Genomic DNA, 25,050 nt, shown 5'->3' on the forward strand with positions numbered 1-25,050 from the left:
TGGGCCAGTTCCAACCGCAAAATCAGTATTTTAAATGACACTATTGATAGGAGAACAGAAGCAAGGAGAAGCAATCTTCAGATCTGGGAAAATAATCAGCTTCTGAAATATAGCTTCCAAACTGGACAATCAAGAAAACTTGCTGGATTTAGCATCCAGCTGGAGACGAATAATTCAGAAGATCAAATTGAGAGAGTATGTTGGTATGACTTCTGATAAAAAACCAAATGACTTCAAAATAGTGCATGTCCCAAACCCAGAAGAATATGGATCCTGCCAATACGTACTTCTCAACCTCCTAGTAAATAATATTTCTGTTGTGACTCATGAATTTGATGGTAAACAGGGTAGTCTCATAGCCTAGGTATTTTTTTTTTTTTTACCACCTAAGCAGAAAGGGGGATATTTAGGGCATAAAAAGGGCATGAATTTTATAATAAAAATAGCATGAGAGTTTGGTGGATGGAGTTTAGGTATCTCTATGGAATAAAAAGTTAAACAGATTACCATATGTTCCCTTCAGGAGCATTTGAAAAATGAAGACCGAATGTGTTTTATAGAATGATGTTTTTCATAATGCAGATAGCCACTGATTTGAAGCTGCAGCTAAAATAAATATGATATCTTTTGAGTGCTGTTCACAGACACTAGTGACCTATCAATTTCCCTATCTCGGGAAAAGCGAACTGGAGGATGACAGCTCCCTCCCAGAAGAGTGGTTGATATACGTTAAGTGCCTGTGTCTCTGCTTCTGATTATTAATTGTGGCTAATATAGAGCAGGAAGATGTCCCCAGACTATTTAGACGCTTCTTGGAACAGGAGGAGGTCTTCAAGCATAGTGGAAAGAGGCCCTGCTATAGAGATAGAAATTCCAGATCTTGTTGCTGGTTGTGCTGATATACCTTGAGGCCAAACAAGCTTTACCTTCTGAGACACTCACATTTCAGGCTCTGAGAGGGGTCCTACCAATGTGCTGTCATGATTATATATATCTATACGTTCTGTAAAAATAAAATGTTTTAAGCACAATTGGTTAAGATGTTGTTTTTTTTCTACTCCAACTTCCCCTCCATCACACTTTCATTTGAATTAGGAGGCATTAGAATGGCCATTGGTGTTTTAAGATCCAGTTATTGGAAAGGTAAATCGAGGGAAGATTTGTATGGGAACAAATATGATACATTTATGTGGTCCTCTGTCACTATCATTTATGCGTAAGGTACTGCTATATCCTGCTGTAGGAATAACTTCTAGGAATACTCCTACACCCACTGTGCTAATGCACCCAATGCTATGGCAGGCAGGTGCCGGGTCAAGGGCAGCACTTCGGTATGAATATATCTCAGGTGTCTGCATGATCAATGGGCAATAGATGGGAAACATGGTTTGGAATGTAAGGAGCTGGAAGCTAGCCTGTGGAAAATTCTTCTCAGCATCAGAGATGTGCCCTTGTAAGTGGAGAATTTGATTCTCATGAACACTTAGTCAAATTGGAAGCTTTGTTCTCTCAAGAGTGTACTCATTAATGCAGCATACACAATTATAAATGCAGCACATATTATTTCTCTTTTGATGGAAATTTTTAAAATTATCATAATTCCACTGTTTAAATTTCTTGTTGATTTGACACAGAATACTAACATAGATGAAGATAACATAAAACACATAATGCACCATTAAGTGTATCAGTGACAAACTGGTAATGGAGGATCCTTAATTCAAAGAGTGTTTAAGATTGAAATGTCCCTGAAATCCCACAGCTCATGTATGAAAGAAACTTGATAGAGGCTTCCCAAATTTGACAACTATTCTCAAAATGTATATGACATTACCAATAATGTGTTATAAAGCTCACATAAATGTTTGTAAACTATCAATAATAGAAAAGGTTTTGATCAACCATGCTAGGGGGAAGACTGAATTTTTTTTTATTTTCTCTATAGAAAAAATTTTTATAAAATCTTTGTCATGAAGAAGTGATCAAAGAGAATGAAGCCAAAAAATGTAAGAAAAATATTTTAGAGATGTCAAGCAGTTAATAAAATATTAAGTTATTTTTCTAGATTTTGTGATGTTTGTGGTTTGTTAGCTTTTTAGAATTTGCGATTTGTCTTGATTTATTTTCTCATTCCAAATAAATATTCACTTTCTTATCTAGTTTGAGATCAGTAATTTGGATTCCTTTGTTAAAGGAGAATTCAAATTGAACGAGTTTTAGGATCAACAAAACCTGAACCTTGCCCTGCAGCTGTGAGACACCAAATACTTTATCCGTATTGGCTTCTGTTCCTGCACCTGTAAAATGGGGAGGTGACAACACCATCAGAGTGGTTGAAAAGAGATCATTGAGAGGATAAGTCATCAGAAAGGGCTTTCATAACAATACTTGTGAGCTCAGAGTTTGTGCTGAGTCTACACAGGCTGGGAACAATACTGAAGGTACTAGGTACCCCCATGTCCTTAACTGAGATGCTCAACACCAATGTAGAACCTGTCCTAACCATCCCTAGGGGTCTTCCTGCATTAGGCCATCACAGAGTCCCATCTCCAGGCTCTCAGGAAGTTGAGTTTGAAGAGACTGGGAGAGAATTACTTGTTAGTTATCTGTAAGTCCTCCTTTCCTTCCTGTCACTGACCCACTTGGCACTTTCTTAAGAAAAAGAAGGGAGGAATGAGGCTGAAGTCACACTCCTACTGCTTCTGTGGTTTCTTCTGTAAAGTACAGTTAAGGAATTTTGGGGTTTCCATAGCAGTGTTAAAAGCAGACCCAGTATACAGATGCTGGTTTTGTGGGTGTTGAGAAATAAAAGTGGCTTAGGACTATCTAAGAAATGCAAGGTCTACTAAGCTTATCAGGCCCAGAGAGATAGGAGCATGAGGCTTCAGTCATGTCCCCTTAACCCATGTCTAGGATAATTACTAAATTGCACTTTCTGGCAACAGTTTCCAGACTAGTTGCCACCTCACTGGGGATAAAGTACCCAAATGTTATCACAAATTGTACAATGTGACTCTCCCCCTTTTTTTTGTTGCAAGGTTCCTGGCATTTAAGATGCAAAGAGCAATATATAGCCAATCAGTAGCTTATGTTATTTTAGCAAACCAACCTAAACTCTTGTCAAACAACTTGGGAACTGCCTCCTAACTTTTCCTTTTCTCCCTCTAAAAAGGTGGAGCGCATAGCCAAGGCAACTTGGACTTGTCTTTGCCAAGCTTCAGTCCTCAACCCTTGGCCCAAATTGGTTTATATTTTTGCCTCAGTTTCTTCTTATAGGTTTCTAGTGTCAAGAGGCACAGCAAAGAGCATCTTTGCTTTTGCCAGTACAGGTACGGCAGGCACAGCATGGCTCTGGGGCTGGCCATCGCAGAAGCAACTTTGTAATCCTGAATGAGGCAGTGTTCCTGAAGCCAAGAGTTCCAACGGCAGCTTCCTGATTCACCATGTTCCTGATGTTTGCAGAGGTCACAGCTCCCTGGCAAGCCAGTCATACAGTGGTATTTCAGCAGCCATTCCTAGAAGGCAATCCTCCAGTCCTTCCAATAATGTTCACGTGCTTCAATGTGCTAAACAGTCTCTGCGACTGAATGCTGACTGACTTGGGACAGCAGACAGATAGTTAAGGAAGCTGTGCAGAGACTTCCCCTACCATATAGCAAAGTGGGGAGAATTAGAAAGTTACTTCCATCCAAACATGGCCTGAAAGTGGCAGGGACTGCTGATAGGGAGTTGCGTTTTGTGGTGAGGGGACAGCAGCTTTATCTCTCCTGATGAAGACTAAATAAGGACACATCATTGTGTACCCGTATGGAAAGTAACAGTGACCAGTGACCAGAACCCCAATCTCTGGAATTTAAGGCTCAACCTTAAGGAAAAGGGGGGATGTGAGACACCAAATCAATTTTATGCACCTGGTGAAAAAAGGCTTGATGATGAACTTGTTTAGAGATAGAAAAATAAATGTATCTTTTTGTATTCCTGAGAATATGGATTGAGCCCATACCCACTACAGATTCAAAGCCACCTTAGGTTGAGTGTTAGCAGGTGCCAGTCACTGCGCTTCCACACTCAGAGTGGTCATTCCATTTACTTGCCACACCAGCCTGCTGAGGCATGGGCTATTATTATCTCCATTTGTCCCGGGAAGGAAAGGGAGGCTTAGGGAAGGTAAGTTCCTTGACTGCCCACCTAATAAGCAGCCTAATCAGAATTCAGATCTGCATAGGGAGAGCATTTCAAGTGGAGGAAGAAGTATGAGAAAATACATAGGCTTGGAAAGGGAGGGGGGATGGACTGATTCCTGAATGGCTGTGCGCAATCTGACCCTATTGTGTGGGGAAGGGAGCCGAATGCTAAGAGAATCATAAAGTGAGAAGAAACTCATGTATCTCTCTTGAGCAATGTCCTCTCATTTCCCTTGGTTGCAATGGCTACAGTGTAGGCCCCTTGCTCCCATCTCCTCCCACAGGGCTGCTCTGAACTGTCCACGATGAGCTAGTTTGGTCAGGAGCAGATGGGCACCTCACATCACCTTATGTTGTACTTGGAAGTGAGCTGGGAGAGATGCGCCCCACCCCAACTGCAGACGAGACATTTTCCCCTCTCCTGAGCTCAGGCTGAAGAAATGCAAGAAGTAGAGCAAAGACAGGGTCACTCTAGCGTCCTTCTAGTTCTGAGTTGTGCCCAGGAGAGGCACCTGCCCTAGCAGCTGTGTGTCCCTGTCCCACATCCTGTCGCCATCTCCTCCACCTGCCCATGCTCACACTGGCGCCTCAGCTGGCCTTGGCATTCACTGCCTTGAAGTCTGAGCAGTGCTGTGGCTAAGATCACGGTGCCACCTGGATTTGCATCCTGGTTCAGACACTTATTTAGTTACATACTCTTGGGCAAAGATTTTCCCTCTCCATATGTCAGTCCCCTCACTTGTAAAATGGGGTGGTTTAGGGCTATTGTGAAGATTCCACAAGTTAATACTGCTCAGGTGCTTAAAACAGTGCCTGGAACATGGTATATGCTCATGAAATCTTAGGGTTTTTTCCCCCTGTTTATTTTAGAACCATGTGTTCCCAAGCCTCATTTGTATACCAATTTCATGGGTTTTTTTTCCATATCTGAATACCTGCTGTAATGATACTGTATTTGTTTACTGTTTTTATTTAACTCATCATCCTAAGTAATAAAAACAGTGATATACAGGATTTAATATGCAAGTTAAATCTTTTTTTCCAACATCTATTTCTTCATATCTTAGGGACTAAAACTGAAAAGTTAGTGTGTTCCTTAAAATTGTCTTGTGCACGCACCATTGATGGGATAGGCACTACACTATAGGAAAAACTTGTTTGAATAATTGTTTTCACACACAGTTTTGCTTATTTTATTACTAACACACTAACTTACTGATTCTTTCTTTATTTATTCAATTACTTGTGGAGTCACTAATGAAGGAAATCTTTTTTTCAACAGCCACTTATTGAGTACCTAATGTGCTCAGGCCCTGTGCTGGAGGCTGAGAGCATACAAATACCAATCAGGTGAGTCCTTTCCCTGGGGAGCCCCATAAGGGAGGCAGCCACACAAACAAGCAATTACAGCCAAGGTTAGACTGCTTAGGGGAGGTGTGTAGTAGAAGGTTTGGGAGTCCGGGGGGAGGAGGACAGATTCCTTCTGCCTGGGGGAGTCAGTGCTCCTGCAGTCGGATGATTCTCTGAGGGCATACACTCAGCCCTTCTCCTGGGTGCTCATGATGCAATCGTCCAGGGGTATTGCCAAGTCGTGTGAATGTCAGCAAGGAAAGGCTTCTCTGTTGAGTTAGGCAATGGAAAAAGTGCAGTAGAAAGGATTCTGGCCCAAAATGAAGACTCATCATGCAGTCTTTCCTTCATTCCTTCCCTCTTTCAATATTTATTGAGCATCTACTATATGCCTGACATTGAGAAAACTACAGTCTCTATTAAATCTATTGTGGGTTTAAAATCTATCGTGGGGGCCAGATATTATTATACAAACAATCATACAAATTGTAACTTACTTGTAATGGTAACAATTGCCAGGAGAATATGTACACTGTTAGGAAAGCATGTAGAAAACCCTAAGTAGACCGGGCAGTTAAGGGTGTGGACTCTGAGACAGTGAAATTTAAAGGAAGATCCAAAGAATTGGAAGGAACTCATCAGGGTATCAGTGTGGGGGTGGCGGAGTGGAAGCAGTGTTATGAACAGGGGCATCGCAGCATGCTGAAGGTCATGAAATGAGTGGGATCAGCAGATTGGAGGAGCACAGAGACCTCCTCTTTGGTGGATGTTGGTAAAAGACCTAGATGGAGGGACACAGGAGATGAAGCTGGGGAAAGATGATGTTCACAATGACCTGGGATATTGTAGGCGATGTATTGTCTATCTTTATCCTCCGTGCCATGGGAAAAAAAGTGAAGATTTTAGGCAGGGGAGTTTCCCAATTTGATTTATGTTGGGAAACTCTCACTCTGACTGCAGCATGGAGAATGAATTGGCAAGGGCATGAACTTGAGCTAAATGCTCAAATCAAGGATAAGAAAAGTGCAAAAGAGGGCTGATGAAAGTGATGAAGCAGGGGAGAAAAAAATCTGAATGGATTCTCTAAATGAATTAATTGCCAAGGTGATTCCGCCCCCTGGAGACCCAGAAGGGAGAGGGCACTGTGAAAACCAATGTCACAGTCATATTTAGAGTTCCCAGTGAATTCCATGCACTGCAAAGAGCCTGAGCTTTGGGGCAAAGCAGACTGAGGTTCATACCCTGCCTCTAGTTCTTTGGCAGCTTGACTTTCACCTCTCAATCCTTTATTCCCCTAAAATTCCTATGTTAAACTCCTAACCCCCAGTATCTCAGAATGTGACTGTATTTAGAGATAGGGCCTTTAAAGAGGTGATTAAGTTAAAATCAGGTAATTAAAGTGTGCCCTAATCCAAAACGATGACTGGTGTCCTTATAAGAAGAGGAGATTAAGACGCACAGACAATACAGACAGAGGGATGACCATGTGGAGACATCAGGAGAAGACAATCATCTGTATGTAAGAAGAGAGGCTTCAGGAGAAACCAACTTTGCCTACACCTTGATCTTGGACTTCTAACTTCCAGAATTGTGAGAAAACAAACCTCTGTTGTTTAAGTCACCCTATTTATGGTATTTGTTATGGCAGTCCTAGCAAACCAATACTAACTTCTTAAATTCATGGCAATAAGTATTTCCTAGATATAAATTCTGGTATTACTCACAAAGATCACTTTTCCATAAATATCACCTGTTAAAAAAATGGAAATATCACTGAATGAATTTCTTATAAAATGAAACTAACACACTCAAAAAAAAAATAGAGATAATATTAGCACTGCCCTCATAGTATCATGATAAAGCTTAACCAAAGGGTATGTGGAAATTCTGACACATAGTAGGTGCTCAGTAAAGGGTAGTGTAGAAGGAAGATTGTGTCGTGTTCTTTTTCTCCGCAGTTGCTGCAGGGAACCAAACTTTCGTGTCAGTTTTACAATGTATTTTAGAAAAGCAGCCATACTGTAAAAATATTCTTTCTGATTTGCTGCACATTATAGTAAATGGCATTATTCATGGATGTGTCAAAGCCATAAAATAGGAGATTTTGAGACGATCACAGCTGTGAATGATTAATATTTTCATCCCAAGATGCCAAGGAGGTACCAAGGCTGTGTTAATTATTACATGCCTGAGCCTCGTACTGTGGGCTTCCTCCCCAAGTGCCTTTTAATTTGCTCATATGCTGTGCAGCTGATGGGACTAGAAAACTCTCTGCTCAGTACACACAGTGGATCTCTGGCAGGTCCTCACGTCCCTAAAAACTGCTTTATACTTCTGCGGGAGAAAAAAAAAATCTGCATATCCAACAACAATGATGGGGTTTAGGCAAAAAAGTTAGTAGAGAAATGCTTTATCAAAGATGGCTTCAAGCTTTTCTTTTTGTCTGCAATTTCTCTTTCTTAATTTTCTTTTGAAAATTTCAGATGCTGCACCGAAGTCATGAATATCTCATAGGCAAATGAACGTTACTGTCTTTTAAATTTTTTTCCATTGGTACTAAATTTTAAATTTCTCTCAATTATCTCTCTATTATTATTTAAAATGTATTTTCCATATATCAATTGTTTTCTTTAAAATGCGGTTGTATTTTAGATGCAAGGAGAGCAACTCTATGTCTGAATTTTTATTTAGGCTTCAGTGTTGCATCTCTTTTAAGAGGTTGATTTCATATCTTCACCTTCTAAAACCTCTTTTAAAAATATAGGTAGATAAAAAAAAAAGCAAGGGCCAAGAGCTGAGCTCTCATCCTCAAGGTGAATTTGTGAATTTCTCTCAATCCTAGTGTGCTCTTATACACTGAACCAATTCCTCCTGTAATTTCCGTAAATCTCTCTATTCATATGATTTCACTACGATCAGTCTCTTGAAAAATCTAGTTTAAGCTGCCTGGCAGTCTGAAAAGAGGAAGATCTATTAATTTAATCATTTGTATGAATCATGTCTAAATGATCTCAGCAGAGAAAATGTGTTAGCCATTTAAATCCCATCATTACATATTATATCATAATTACTGCTAATTCTAGTTTGGATGGGCCACAATTTGGCTTTCCATCCCTAACCTAGGAGGGTAGGATGCCCTCACCAAATTTAGCCTCTTCAGCCTTTAGGCTCTCACTTGCCTTTCTCATTATGGACTTAATAGCCACGTTCAGCTTCAAGCGTCCAGTCAACTTAAAGTCTGTTTTGTGCTCGTAATTAGTATTCATTTTGTGATCATGGAGTTCACCCTCAGCACAGAACGGAGCCTCATGTTAATCAGTGCTGTGTCTTCCTGCCTTTGACTCTGATCTGTCAGCATCGTGAGGCTTGTCCCGTACCTAATTTTTTGCCCTTACCAGCCAGCAAGCACCTCCACGTCGCACAGTGTCAGAATTAGAAACTTTTGACAGATCTGTAATCATGCAGTTCTCATCAACTCTATGCATGTTAGTCATTTCATTTCCACATTCTAACAGTTAATATGCCTTAATTTCTCTCACTTTGTGAATATTTAATTCCTCCCTTTTCAACATCATTTTTAGGTTGTGTGAATCATTTTCAAAGCCTTTGCTCTTCTTGCCGCGCTATCATCTGCATATTTTATGAAATGGCACGGTTGAGTCTCGGAGGGCTCTTGATAAAAATGGAACTGGCAGCCTGCTCATTAGCTGTTTACCTGGAGCTGTGTGAGTCCCCATAATGGCGAGCTCCCATTTGGATTTGAATTAGAATTCTCTGACAAATAACAACCAGAAGCTTTCTCGAGGATGTCCACTTGCCTCCCGGTGCCCTTCTCTCCTCATCCTGAGAGCTTCTGGGAAACTTGCTTTTGGGGGCTGTCCTGGGGAATGTTACACCCTGGCATCTTAGTCAGCTTAATTTTTGAAGTGGAGATACAAAAGCTTTAGCAAATTAGCACCTCCTAGGATAGCAAAATTCCCCTGTAATGACACGTTCTAAAGGCCAGGTTGTTTGACCTTCTGGAGCTTTGCAGATTCTGGAAGTCAGTTTTCTGCTCTAACTTAGTGACTGACTGTCTCTTTGCCTGGGACTGAGGTTTCCCAGGATGCAGAACTTACAGTTTTGAAATCTGTAAAGTCCCGTGCAAATGAGGATGGGTCGGTTGCCCTCCCTATAACTTGAGGACGTGTGTGATGTTCCTGGCTTCTAAAGTGGATGGGAAGACTTGGGAGGATTGCACAGAAAATTCAAGCTACTTTGCATTTACCAAGAGGACTTAGGGAAGAGCACAGACCACAGCCCCATGGACCACAAACTTAGATTGAACAACGGAATTGTTTTTATTGACTTACAGCCTGCATTTAAAAATCAGGAGATTTGCATATAGAAATTCAGGATTTCCACTTCTTTTTAAAAACCAAAGACATGGATCCACTGTGTCCCCATTCTTTATGGAAATGATTGATCCACTGGAGCCAAACAGCGACTGTTCCTTCAGGTGGGGCATCTGCTTTTCAATTTTATAACCTTCGCTTTATTGTCCCCAGCTGGATCCATTAATTCTGTGTCCCTATCTGGTGTGAGTTTGCTTTTGGATTTTATACTTCTGGATTAAAGAGTGTTGGTTTTGCAGTAGATTCAAATCTTGGTCTATTATCTCTTGACCTTGGGTAAAATAAATAAATATACCGGGTCTTGGTTTTCTCACCTGTAACTTGGGAATAATAAAAGTATACTAGTATAATAATATTTGGTTGTAAATATTAAATGAAGTAAGATATGTACATTGAGGAAATGCATATAAATGGCTTAGCATGGTCCTGGTACATAGTAAGTGTTCATTAAAAATACTTCCTTTTATTTCTTCTTCTTATTTTATTATCATTAGTTTTACAGAAAAATAAACTGAAACCTGGAATTGCCTGGTGAGCCAAACAGTTCCAGGTGACCACCTGTGCAATTAATGATACCATTGACTATGCCACAGGAGACAGTACATTCCATTCTAGATGCACAGATAATCTTGTGTTCCTCTTTGCATTAGCAGATCCTCTAACACCTTTTTGAATTCAGCAAACCTATACTTTTTACACAGAGTGAATTCCTTTGTAGTAGAATCTGTTTCCTAAAGATTTCCTTCCGCTGAAATGGTTTGATCCTATAGTCTTATTTCACTGAAGATTTCATCATCAGGCAAAAATGATATATCAATACTTTGGATTTACATAGCAGTTTTCTTCTGAACAGTTCAAAGGTGCTATATGGCTCTCAAAGAAATGGTATTTGATATTAATGAGGAAGGTATTATACCACATGAAACAACTGCTTATTCTTTTAAAAAATCTTTTCCCTCTTTTTAAAACAGACTACTATAAAACTACATGCTGAGAGTTCTTCTAAGGAGACATTTGCGAAGTTCTGTAGTTTGGTAAAAAGTATTTCTGATTCTGAGTCATCAGGTCCCGGGTTTGAATCTCTGACTGGTCCCTGAAGCTGTATTGACCTGACACCCACAAAACACTTATTTTTGAAGAGAGTTTAATAAAGGAACTATCATCAAGACAGTAAGCAGTGTATAGGGAAACCACCAGGAACAGTAGAGCAGCCAAGGGCTGGTGACAGAGGGGCTCTGTCACTACCTCTATGCCTGATCAGACTCAGGAGAAGGAGTGCTGTGGAGAGGGCCATTTGTCACAGAGGGTTCCAGTCAACTTGTTATGACCCCTCAGAGAAGAGAAGGACCTGTGGGAAACACATACTGAGATCACTTTCTCCTTCTCTCTAGTTTCCTGGTGGAGTTTCCTATTGGCTAAATCCAATTAGAAACTTAGGGAAAAGGAGCCCTTTATGTTGGTGTGTACTGCCTAGCCTCCCAGGGCAAAGAGCACAGAGACAGTGCAGACCAAAGCAGAAAGTGCCCCAAGTCCTCAGAGGTGACTGAACAAGTCTTTTAACTACTCTGAGACTCAGTTTCCTTTTTAATAAGATAAGGCTATGTAATACCTACCTCAGAGTGTTATGTGAAGATAAAAGGAGATCATATACACAGTCACCTGGTGCACTTCCCTGACACATAGTAGGTCCTCACTGGAAGGATGAAACAGACCAGTGCTTTGCGTGGGGCCATCTCAGTTACGAGGTGCATGACCCAAGGGAGGACTGAGTGCTGAGAAGTTTGTGAAGCTCTGTGAAAATGTTTGAGCCCTGGAAATACAAACCATGACTTTGAAATATAAAATCAGACTCAATAACAATAGTCAAATTCTTTATCAGTTTTACACGAAGCATAATAAAATGTCAATGAATCAAATTTTAACCTATTCTTATTTAGTTCTACATAAGTTTGAAATGGGATGTGTTTGGTATGTCTCATGGGAACTTACGATGTTCTCAGTTCGTGGGTTTCACATGTTGGTTTTCCTGGGGAAGGTTATGTATAAAAAACTCTCTGTATACCATCTCAATGTTGTTGAATGAATAAAATAATCAAATACTATACCTAGAAGGGATATTGGGAGCATACAGACTAGGAAGAAATAAAATAACAAAACTGATGGCCTATAGGTTATACTCAGTCTTATGGTCCTTTACAAATTAAAAAAAAATGTAAATTAAAGAGTTTCTAAAAGAAATCAACCTACTATACTTCATTGTTCCAGAAAAGTTTTTTTTTTTTTTTTTTTTTACATTTTCAACTTCTCAGAAACGAAGTGGCATTTGTGCATTAAATGATGCCATCTTAGACTTGATGAAAGACAGTGGTGACCAACGTTTAAACATCACGAGGTTTCATGTAGAAACTGGAGTTTCCAGTTTCTAAACATTGAATGGTCTCTCAACCTTGGGACTGGCATTCCCATGGCATCTGTGGTGGAACCAAGTAGCTCCAAGCTGTTGATAGAGGATCAAGGCTCTGAGGTCACCAAGTCCTTACCCTCCCCTTCTTGAGGAACATTGTCTAAAAGCTCCCAACTTGGGACTCCTGGACCCATAGAAGCCCTTGTAAGGAGAAGTAGAGATGCATGGGCTGATTTTAGTATTGCAGAGCACTAGTAGGAATTTTACCCAGAGTAAATCAACAGATCAAGTTGTTGGTACCCTTGAGTGTAATAATAATGGTTACTTCCTAATCAAAAGTTCTGATTGGCAGTTGATGAGCGAGTAACAGTAACCTAAGAGGAGAGGGGAAATAGGTCCATTACGTAGTGAATGAAGTGTGACTGATAAGCATAGATCTCTTGGGATGGGAGAGAAAGGAGAAGGGAAAAGGGAATCCTTGGCAGTAGAAACATTAGGAAATGTCACTCCAGAGACATTTAGTAACCTGTCCAAGAGAATCACATGGCTAGCTGGGGAGTGTCAAGTCTCCTGGCATTCAGAGCTGTATTCTTTTCTTTCAAACTGCATTCTAACGTTGGATCAAACTTATTAAAAAGTATGTTCAACTTGCATAAACAAATACTCTCTAACCAAAAGACTTTTGGAAAAGAGATTTTCCCTCTTGCATCTAGGTATAAGCATACTTTAAAAAGTCCATGGAAAGACCAGCATTACCTTTCAGTTCTGTTTTTCCACAAACTTTCAAAGTACCCTTGTATATGTCAGCAAAAGACCTGAATGAAAACACCTATGCTATACTGTTTACATAAAATATATATTTGGGGACATTAGGGTTTTTCTCTCAGGATTATTGTTTCTAATGGATGATCTCTCCTGTAACATAATTTATATTGTATACTATAATATATCTGTTGTATTGCAGATAACAGATCACTTCTATCTTACATTCTGCATCTGAAAACTTAGGATTATAATAAACTCTATTTTGTGATGGTGACCAGAGACATGGAGATAATATATGTGAACATTCTTTATGCTATTTGACTGAAAGACATGTTATAAATATGAGCCATTATTTGATATTCGTTTTGAAAAAATATAGACCATCCAATCTGGCAAATAAAAGATAATTCTGTAGAGGATGTTCTTTACGTCACCTTTCTAATCTTAAATACTTAAAGTGAAGAAGCTTCCAGGCCTCCGCATGTACGACTGTTCCACAATCTAATTGATCTCACTGTCTGAATTGTCCTTCCTTAAATTCACATTACTCATTTACTGTGCTTGCTGTTCAGATATCTGTGAGAGGGCGCAGGTCTCCCCCACCCTTAGTCAATTAGACAAGCTATTGTTTCTGATTAAGATATCACATCCCAGAGAATAATAGCAATTAGAGTTGGAATGAAGACCCTGTGTGTCTCACAGTCCACTTCCCTGCCAGCTCAGGAGAATGTTTTACATTACACTGTAGTCTTATGTGGTTTTCCTGATGTTGGCTTTAAAAAATCCAAGACCCATCAGTGTTAATTATATTCCTGTCCTGCATGTCCACCATGACTTAATTTTCTACTTTGCCTTGCTTATGTTCTTAAGTTGCATTGAATAATGCTTCTTGATGATATCATGTCATCAAGATATAAGGACATCGGGCATATATTTTTTTTTAAAGCAGAGAAAGGAAATATGATTTTGTTTAGTTTTGTTTTTGTTGGGAGTTAGAGGTACATTTTGTATAGGTAGATTCTTTTGCCAGAGTTCCTGGGTTTCAGAATGCCTGCAACATAGTATGTCATATTTTTTAAAAATTGACTGTTCTTTTAAAAATCAGTCATCTCCATTGACAATTATCCAGAAGGAATGTTCTATAGGTATAGAGGATGGTGTCTATAAGAAAGAAGCTCAAATTAACCTGATGCTTTTCTTTGAACCAGTTTCTCCATGGAATGGGGGTCAGGAGAATGAATGGCGTTACTAGGGGACAATGACCCCAAGTGAGGTTAATATAAGAAAAATATGATTATGATAAAATGACTATTATCACTATGAACTTTTGAGCCCTTACTACATGCTGGGCATGGTGTTAGAGGCTTTACATATGTTATCTCATTTAATCCTCACTGCTATCCAGGCATAAGGATGATTATTACACTCGACTTACAAATGAAGAAAAAGAGGGCAAAGAAATTATAAAACCTGCTAAGTTCACCGTGCTAGAAAGTCATAGTGACAAATAATAGTTTTACTTTTATAAATATTTTGTTCATTAAGTTTAATTATATAAATTAAAATTTAATTAAGTAAGCTATTCACTACAAGATGGTAAATTAAGTTTTTAGTTTAAAATTAAAAATTTATAAATATTAAAAACTTAAAAATAATTTTATTATTATCATTTGCCTTTTAAATGATGCTAGTTCCTTTTTAAACACTGATTTCCTAAAGTACTTGGAAATCTTTTCTACCTTACAAGTCGTGATCTGAATGGGAAACGGGGCTATGGTTGCTTTGAATTTGGGAATTTCCAAACCTGTCTCAGCATCATAATGACCTGTGCATTATATATTGAATCCCATTTTTTTATTAAATATTTTATTTGTTGAAATCATCTTATGTACCTCAACCTCAGAGTGATTTAGTAAATACATGTGTTTTGAACATTATCATTAACTTGTTTTTTTTTTTTTTCGTCAAATTGCAAAGAGTGCAAATACGTTATTTGTTTCAAATTAAAAACAATACAGAAGGGAATAAAATAATTGAATAGCCACTTCCCTTGATGGTCTACTTTTGCTATTCCAACTCCCTGACATATCTCCTGCCAACAATTTCTTGTGATTTTTTTTCCCAAAAAGTTATTATAAATATTTGAGCAATGTCAGATTTCACTTAAGTTGTTTTATTAACACAAAGGAGATGACGCTATGCATATTGTGCTATAAGTTGTTTTTCTATGTAAATACAGAGTAACAATAATGAATAAACACCATGTGCAGTATGCATCACATAGTGTTTGTATGTCTTAACTTATTTAATCCTCCTGCCGACCCTTTGAGGTAGGAATATTCTTATCCCTGTTTTACACGTGGGGACACACAGAGACAGAGGTTAAATGAAGTGTTCAAAGACATAAGTTATTAAAGGGATAAAGCTTGGATTTAATTGCACCTTGGAGATCTTTCAATATCAAGGAGTAGCAACGAGTGTTATTAATTTTAACATCTGTATAATATTTTACCATTTACTAAATCAGCCCCCTAAAATGAACATTTACACTGACTTTGTTTCACCCAATTTCAAACATTGTTGTAATAATCATCCTTAGGTATACAAAGGATGTGGGCAAACACTTCCAGTTTCAATTCCTAGGAGTAGAATTGCTTGGTCAAGGCCTTGTGCATTTAAACTTTGAGAGGTAAAGCCAAATATCCTCAAGAGAAGTTGCTCAGGTTTCCTCCTATTGCAGATGCCCCTCTTTAAATCATTAAGCTGGGCCTGGCTCTCTCTGAATTCTCCAGTAGCAAGTTTTGAGCTTTGAGCATAACAGCCCTACACACAGAGCTCAGTTAGAACAGCGTGTTAGTGGATTCTTGCCGTTGCTGGCTCCTCGGTGTGTGTGAAGAACAACAGAGAACTGTGGGACATACTGTGTACTGTAGCATTGCTGTGTGTATATGCATACCCTACCTTCAGCATGGACTGCTGGCCCCCACCCCACTGCTTGAACTCAATATTTACACTACCAGTTCTCAAGTGGGGATGGTTTTATCTCCCAGGAAGCTTGGCCAATGTCTGGAGACAGTTTTGGTTGCCACAGCTGGTTGGTGGGGAGGATGCTACCAGCATCTAGGGGGAAGAGGCTAAACACTCAACGGTGCCCATGACATCTCCCTCCCCAGTTCAAAATGTCAATAGAGCCAATATTGAGAAAGTCTCAGTCTGACTCCAACTCAATTATCACCCTCTCTGTGATGCTTTCAGTAAACTTCCCCATGCCAGGAGGTGATGCTCCGCCTTTGAGCTCCCGTAGGTTCTGGTGCATGTCCTTTTCATCATATTGTGCTGTAATTGTTCGATTACACAGCTGCCTCCTCCAGTAGAGGATTACCACCTGAAGGTCGGCACTGTCTCATTCATATTTGTGTTCTCACCACTGACGCTATTTCATAACATAATGTCTGATGTATATGGGAGTGTAATAAATATTTGCTGAAAGGAAGGGAAGAAAGATGGAAAGAAGGGGCAAGAAAAAAGGAGGGAATGAGGGAAGAAGAGAAAAAGGGAAAGAAAGAAGAAAAGATGGAAGGAAGGAAGGAAGGTAAAAAGAGAATAAAATGAATGAATAAATAAATGAGGTAGCTTCCAGGGGATGCCATCCTGAGGAGAAACCTTGAAAGTGATGTCTTAAAACCCAGCGGACTTTATTCCTTCATTTAACAAATATTTACTGAGCACCTGCTATGTCCTAGGCATTATAATAGGTGCTAAGTATGGTAAATCAAAAGATATTGCTTTTGTCTTCATGAAGTTTATCACCTCTTGAGTGAGACAGACACATAAAAAACAAACAAGTCATAACATGAAATGAAAGTGTCATCAGGGAGGGTCAGGATGGCTTCTCTGAGGGGTGGGAAGGAGGTACATTTGGATTTAAGGGAGATTTGGCATTTATGGGACTGTAGTCCTTATGGTATGAAGAGACCATAGTTCTGGAGAGTCCAAGCGGTCAGGAATCCAGACACAGAGCCAGTAAGAAGGAAGGCGCAGGAGAGATTTCAAAACTGTGGGCAGAGGCATGAGCTGCTTGTAGCTATGCTGATCGATGGGAGCTAAACCACAGGGGTTTTACAAAGTGCATCTTTGGCTTTTCATTTGGTGACAAAAGGACTGTCCAAGATGCCAAACCAGGGATGGATGGGCACCCTCATGGAAGCTTGCCATCCTTGACTACCATCTCTCCTTCAACACTGACATGCAATCATCATGAACGTCCTGCAAAGTCTCTCTTCAGGACATACCTTCAGGCCCCAGCATTCTGCTGTAACACGTTCCTTGCTTTTCTTCCTGCTTCTGGCCTATTGGTTCTCGGCCATGGCTACGTTGCCAATCACTTGGAAGGCCTTTAATGATGTCAGTGCCCAGACCTCACCTCAGACCAATTGAATCAGAATCTCTGGAGGGGGCTCTGAGTAGTATGTGTTTCTCAAAAGCTCCCTAGGTTATTGTGATGCCCTTGTAGGACTGAGACCCGCTACCATATTGTATGAGAGTAAAAACTCTTAAAACTTGAACAATCTCTTTTTCATCTTAAAACTTTCCTTTTCAAAACCTGCAGGATTGAATCTATTCTCTTTAATTTAGATTTGCCCTAATTTTCCAGCTCTGTTCTTTTGGAAAACTCTCTGCTCTAGTTATATGAATCTACAGCCCCCCTACCCCCCACTTTTTTTTTTTCTGATTGGTCCATGCTCTTCCACTTCTATTTTCCTGAACACCAGCCATTTCTTCTGCCTGAAGTTCATTTCCACCACCTTCACTCTTACTTTTGTTTCCTGACCCAACTCAAATGTCTTCTTTTTATTTAAACATGCACAGATCTAGTCATTTCTTAGTCTAGCTCTTGTAGTAACTGTGCTATAACAGGTTTGTATACTGACAGTCATAGCTCAGCTGCAAAATGTAGATTTATTGTCCTACAATTAAAGTAAAATTTTTACTCAAGAGCCCTTATTTCCACTAATGACTAAGAATTCCTGATCTCATCACCTCAGTCACTTCCAGATTAAATCTCAGTAATATTCAAGATCCTCCACCCATAACGCATCCCCACTACCCGGTTCTATAATTTTTGGAAAATTGGGCTATGATGAGAATGTCATCCATGCATTAGGAGAGAAACTTCTGGAGCTGACGCCATCCTCTGATACCAGTGGACTCCACTAAAGATAGATTATTACTTCTGGTGTTTGAGGATCATGTTTTGAAATTTCCTTCTCACATGTGGCATCGTGGCATTCCTTATCCATTTTGCATACCCTACCATATATTTACTGCTCCTTGGGAGCTCAGGAACACATGTCTGGTTTCCTCACAGCACATTGGCACAATCAAGACTCTGTGCATTGTCCTTAGGATTCTGCATCTAGAGGTGCCCCTCATCCCTTATTAATGGACTGCTTGGAGGCCATGTTTCTCTGGTGCCATTTTGCTGCAGCTCTGTGCCCTGGTATTTTCTCAAACCTATCTGGGCATATCTCTCTCTCTGTGTGTGTGTGTGTGTGTGTGTGTGTACATATATATACATATCCCACCAAAGGTTGCTCCCCGTGAGGAAAGAAAATGAGGAGCTTGTTTGCTTGTTTAAATTTTCTTTCCAGGTGAGAATAAAGCTACGACATCATCATATATCTTCCCCTATTATTTTCTCCCTTTCTTTGGTTTATTTATAAACAAAGTGTTTAGACAGTCCACCAAGCTCTAGCATTGATATTTGGAATTCTGATAAAACCTCTCTCTCTCTCTCTTTTTTTCTTCTCAACAAAGCCTGGCCCTTGAAAATCAAAAGCACTCTGGTTTTTTGGGGTATTATGTGTTCTACAAGTTTAATAAATTTCAAATTGACTTTTATTTGGTCGTAGTCTGTACCTACCTTCCCCTTGAGGGTGTTCATGGGGGTTATAGACATGTGGTAAAAGGCATTGAAACCCCAAATATTTTAATATGCACTTTTTACCCCACTGTAGGATTTGTAATGTACCGCAGTGTCTTTCACGCTGAATAGTCATCCTTTGTTTCCCCTTTGTGTCTTGCCTATGAGCTCCTCTGGAAACATCTTTCATTATCTCAGGAGCAACCCTCTTGGCAACAGATGTAAGTGACCAATTTATCAATAAACAAATGTTTATTAAGCACCACTTTATGTAAGTTACTGGGCTAGGCAGTAAGAATCTGCATTGGTCAAAATAGAGTCACGATTTTGGTGTAGTTTACATGCTAGCAAGGAAGGTGGGTATTTAACACATCATGATATGGTTAACTAGTCAATTAATTAATTAATTTACTTATTTATTTTGCATTTGGCCAGTACAGGGAACTGAACCCTTGACCTTAGTGTTACAAGACTGAGCTCTATCCAACTGACCTAACCAGCCAGCCTAGTTAATTTATTAACTGTAACTGTGATCATTGTTCTCATCTATGTTTTGTTATTTATTTATTTTTCTAATTTTGAAAGCACATGATGGGGATTCCTGGTTTATTTTCTGAGGAAGGAACACTTGAGCAGAGACATGAAGGACAAGTAAAAGTGATGGTTGAACGGAATGGGGAACTAGAGCATTTAATTGGGGAACACAGCAGAAAACTCTAAGGGAGGAAGAACCTTAGTGTGTTTAAAGCACTAACAGAAGGACTGTTTGGCTGGAGGGCAGAGAGAGAGAGAGAGAGAGAGAGAGAGATCTGTATAATAAGCTGATGAGTGGACAAGGACCAGACCAGGTATTTTAAGGTTTATTGAACAAATAAATGAATGAATGAGGTCAGAGAAGGATGAAACTTTGAATTCTGCTCTAGATGATTGCCTGGAATCTGTAATTATGTAATATTGACTCATGCAGTTATGCATGGTGTAGTCATAAAACAAACCAGAGACAGAGCTAAAGGCAGAGCTGCCGAAAGTATCCAGCATCTTAAATGCAAATCCGAACTCGTTGCACATAATCTACAGCAACATCTTTAGAGATAAGCTGACCCCTTCCACTTGGTAGTTTCCAGTAGAGTGAAAAAGTGCTTGAGAAGTAAACCATCCCAACAGCCTGTGTCTAGTCGCACAGGGTAGTAAGGCATCTGTGGAGAGAATGGAATATCGACTCGAGCATCAGGTGGGGGGAGCTTGATAAGCACTTTGTCCTGTCCTTATCAGTTAGAGTCGGAAAGTCCAGGAGGGACAGACATCCTCAACTGATGCAGAGCCAGGATAAGTATGAATGGAATTGATTTAGGGTTAGTAGGTGCCAGGCTGAAAGGAGAATCTTCAGGAGGATCAACCCAGTAACCACTGCTTTGAGTTAGTAACCTGAAGATGTCACAAGAATCATGGCGGATACCCTGCAGGTTTGGATTGTGGCAACCAGCCAATTGGAACAAGGATTTTGCCCTCACTATATTATCTGATAACTGTAATAAAATACAGATGGGAGAGCTAATCAGATCGTTCCCTTGGCCTGGACCCTTTTAAATCAAAGAGAGGACTATTTTGGCTCTCCATGTTAAGTAGACCCAGAGACCTGACATTTTGTGTTTATTTGGAATGATAAACTTAATCATGAGCGAAATGTTAAGAGATGACAGAACTGGCCACAGTAAGGTCACATCGTGTCCCTGCCAAACATAATACAGGCTCTCGCCTTCACCGGGTTGCCAATCTCTGCCACAAGGGGCCCGAGGCACTTGCAGAGGGGACCAGAGTCTGTCTATGTGATAATTAATCCATGGCTCTCGGTAAAGACTGCCAAATCTGCCATATGGTAGTTTTATGACCTGGACTGCTGTTATCTCTGGAGAAAGCTAACATCATAATCTCATTTACTTGTTATCTGTGATTAGAACTTGTACTTCTACAGGGTAAAATGCAGGCACAGGAAGGAGGCCCAGGATTCCAGAGCCCTGAGGATGTTACTACTGAGCTTAAAGAGCAAAAGTGTACACACCTTAAATATGTGCCAGAAAAGGCACCAAACTGACCTAGGCACCTGTGTATGTCCTGGCCTCACAATGCTTGGGCCCCATGAAGAAATCTGACATATATTTTATAAGGACTCTACTGTAGCTATCATAAAAACACCTGACTTGAGACAGCAAGAGGAGCTGCCCCCCAGAAATATCATGGAGTAGGATCATATTTCTCCCTGTTTTGTATTTCTCAGGAATTGGCAGGTCAGGTGTTCTTGATTACTTTTTTCTATGATGACATACAGTTTGGGTGATGGAATCACCCATAGGATTCCCAGAGGTGATTCAGACTTGGATAACTCTCAAAAGAAGTTTATTGAAAAGTAAAGCTTGAGAGTAATTCATACTTCCATAACTACAAACGGCACATTGAGATAGTTGCTCACTGAGCTTCTGCCATAAAAGGAAAAGCTATTCCCAACTCTGTGTGCTTCATTTATGACTGCATCTTTTTCTCTCCTACTCAAGGAGGGACATTATCAAAGATGAGGCCAGTGCAGATTTCAGGCCACAAACACAGTTTATAAAAAGAAACATAGCTTCTCCAGTGTTCTCTAAGTTAGCTTCTATTATGAGCCTTGTGGTGGAGATTGCCAGTTGCTTTCCTAATATCTCTTTCCCTCCTCCTTCCTTCGTGATAAATGTCCAATTGTATTCAGGGTGACAATAAGCCCAGCTAAAAAGCAACATTTCACAGCCACACTTGAAAGCAGTAGTGGCCATGTACTACATTCCAGCCAATGAGATAAAAGTGAAAGTTGGGAGTTAAAAATGGGACATCTAACTGTTCTTTGTTTTTCTCCTGCTTCCTCTCCTTGTTCTTCTGGAATGCTGACGCAGTGGCTGGTGCTCTAGCAGCCATTCTGGACTCTCAAAAAAAGCCTGAAGTTGGAAGCCTTATGTTAAGGATGGAAGAACAGGTGAAAAGGAACCTGAGCTCCTGGTGACATTTTGGAGCCATAATACCAGCCCCAGAATGCCAACAGGCTTATCTTACATGTTGATGAAATACTCCTCTATTCCATTAAGTCACTGTTATCTGAGTCTCTATTATGTTAAATAATAAAAGTAAAATATTTCAATTCAGGGTCTTCCCCTCTGTCTCAGGGTTGTTTTTAAGTTCAAAGACGTTGCATAGAGATAAGGAGTGGTGGGGGGTGGTCTGGGGTCTTGTCTTTGGCATCAACCTTTATTCACACCACATCTACTGACCTGTATGTGCTTGCACCTGGCCCCAGGTGGCTGGCCATGCAGACACAGCTGCATCCTTCTTGTTCTGACAACAGGATGGCTTTTATTCTTCTGTCTTTTGCTACCACAGCTACCACTGGTGACATGGGAAACTTACCACTAATCCCAAGCCTTTCTTGTTTCAAGAAAAATTTACAAAATTTTCTCAGGCCCGTCTACCTAGACCCTACTCAAAAACACATCTTTTCTTCCACATATGTGTAGTCATCAAAAACAGATTTCCATGAGCCCACCACATTGACATGGTCCTGAGTCTTCTACGTGGTGGCCTAAGTCATATGTAGATGAATATAAGCTAGCATCAACTCTAACTCGTTGTTATTATATTTTAGGTTATTAAAAATTTTGGTACCTTATTATTGGCAATGGTCAGCTTGCACCTCACTTCACAACAGATACTGAAATGCAGTGTGTAGACATGCCACAATGGATACCTGCTAGAGGAAGGTGTGGTGGGGGCCTGTGGGTCTCCACCTTTCACCTGCTTCATCATCATTCAGTGGCGAACATAGAGAACCACTGCCCCAGTGCATCAAAAGTCAGAGGCCACGAAGTTCTGCTAGCACCAATAGCCACCTTGTAAAACTCTAAGGGGTAGAATCATTTAAACCTCAAGAGATCCTCAGACAGTGAAGCTGATGTCCCTCCTTTTAGAAAATATATATCCATGTGCACTTTGCAGCCAGTTTATTAACAAAAAGCAGGAGCTGGCTGGTCATACGCATTATATATACATGCATACAAACACACCTCTATATATGTATTTACATACACATATATTATTATTTTTACATTTTTATTGCATTATAGACATATATACATTGCTATTTGAATTATCTTCTTATTACCTATAACCTTTTAAAAATATAGGTATAAGCTGAGGTCAAATTTACATACAGTAAAATGCACAGATTTTAAGGTGTGATCCCATGCAATTTGGCCAGTGTGAACACAAACCCCAGTCAAGATAGAGAACATTTCCATTGCCCTCAACAGTTGATGGGTAATGTATTAAAGGGTTGTTCAGAAGCTTTAAAAATGAGTGAATGCCTGACAGCTCTATAGGACCAGTCGTGCCCCATTGTTGATGGGGACTTGGGCTGGGTGTTTATAGGAAAGGAGATTAACATGTCACTGGAGTTCTCCAGACCTTCCTCCTGTTGATCTTTTGCGTGGTCACTCTTATCAAGAAATCACTTCAGGCTGTTTTTCACAGAAATATTCTGATTATGTGAACTAGATCATGTGGCCTGCTATAAATCACCCTCATTGTCCCTTGGTATTTTGAAAACTGATGAAACTGCTGATTCTTGGCTCCTTAGTTTGTATGCAAATGATGAATTATAGATGAGAACTAGGAAAAAGAAGGTTTTCCCTGGTTTGCTGGTTTGAAGAAAAGTGGATTAGAGAAAGAACATTGCCCCTCTTGACTATTTATTGCGACATAGCTTAGAAAAATTCAAACTCCAAAGACTTCAAATCTCTGGGGACATTGTTAGCCTTCTGCAGGAATTATTAAAATGTACAGAAATGTAGGAGCCGCACTTTATAATAATTAATCAGGGTCTGTTGATTAATAAAGCTCATTTTTTAGTCTAGATGATTCAGAGTATCATCCAAAGGACAGTGTCCTTGTCATTTTGATTAAGAAACCAGACTTTGCAGTGGAAAGAAGTCCAGGAACATCCGTGCTTCCTCCGTCTCCCTATAAAATAAATATTGAATGAGAATATTAACTCGTTAACCTTGACAACAATTTGTAATTTTCATAAGGGGGAAAAAAACTCGCATATTCAGCAAATAAATCGCTGCAGGGATTTCAGGAAAACAAATTGGAGAGAATGAAGAATGCTACCATATGAATTCTGTCATTTTTATGGGCCAGGGTGATTAATTTGTTTGTTTAGGTCCCTCAATTAAGGCCACAAATAGTGTAAAGTGTCGGGAGCAAGTTAACCATTATGTCTGCTGTGGAACAGTCAACTGCCAGTGAGAGGAAAGGTCATTCAGGGGCAGAGAGTAACGCGGCATCCAACACTGAGCCTAATACCATACCAGAGCCACTCCACCTGGGGTTAGCTGCTGAAGCTGTAATTTCACTCTATTAATAGTTTAAAGCTTGTTTTAACAGATAACCCCTTTTGCTGGGCAACTACGAGGGAAAATCATTAGGTGGAATTAGCAGTACCAGTCACAGCCTTTCCAGGGTTATCTAATTATTTTGAACTCAATTTAACCAGGAATGGAGATAAAATAAATAACCCATGAACTATTTACCTTGCTGGTTAGAAGGCTTCTTTTGTCCATTAAAAAAAAGAGAGAGAGAATAGAAATCAAAAGCAATTGAGGCCAGAATCAAAGCCCTGTTTTCTTAATTTTGCAGTCGTGTGGGGCCCTGAGATACATTTCTTCCTCCTCTGACCTTTCGCACCCCCACCCCTGAGGATGTCATTTGTTGGAATATTTGCCATTATGCGTGTATGAAGTGTACTGTTTTCTCCCAGCTCGCTTGGCGTAGAACTTACTGCTTAGGGACTTTGGCTCATCCACACTTTTGCTTGTAAGGTTTGTTTGCTCTCCTCGCTGGCTCCATCACCATCCCTCTGTAGGAAACTGAGGATTTAATATGGTTATTTTTCATTTCACTTGAACACTGACTTTTTGAAGGAGAGGCATAGATTAGTATGTTTGCAGCACG

The sequence above is a fragment of the Cynocephalus volans genome, chromosome 1, assembly GCF_027409185.1.
Source record: "Cynocephalus volans isolate mCynVol1 chromosome 1, mCynVol1.pri, whole genome shotgun sequence".
NCBI lineage: Eukaryota > Metazoa > Chordata > Mammalia > Dermoptera > Cynocephalidae > Cynocephalus > Cynocephalus volans.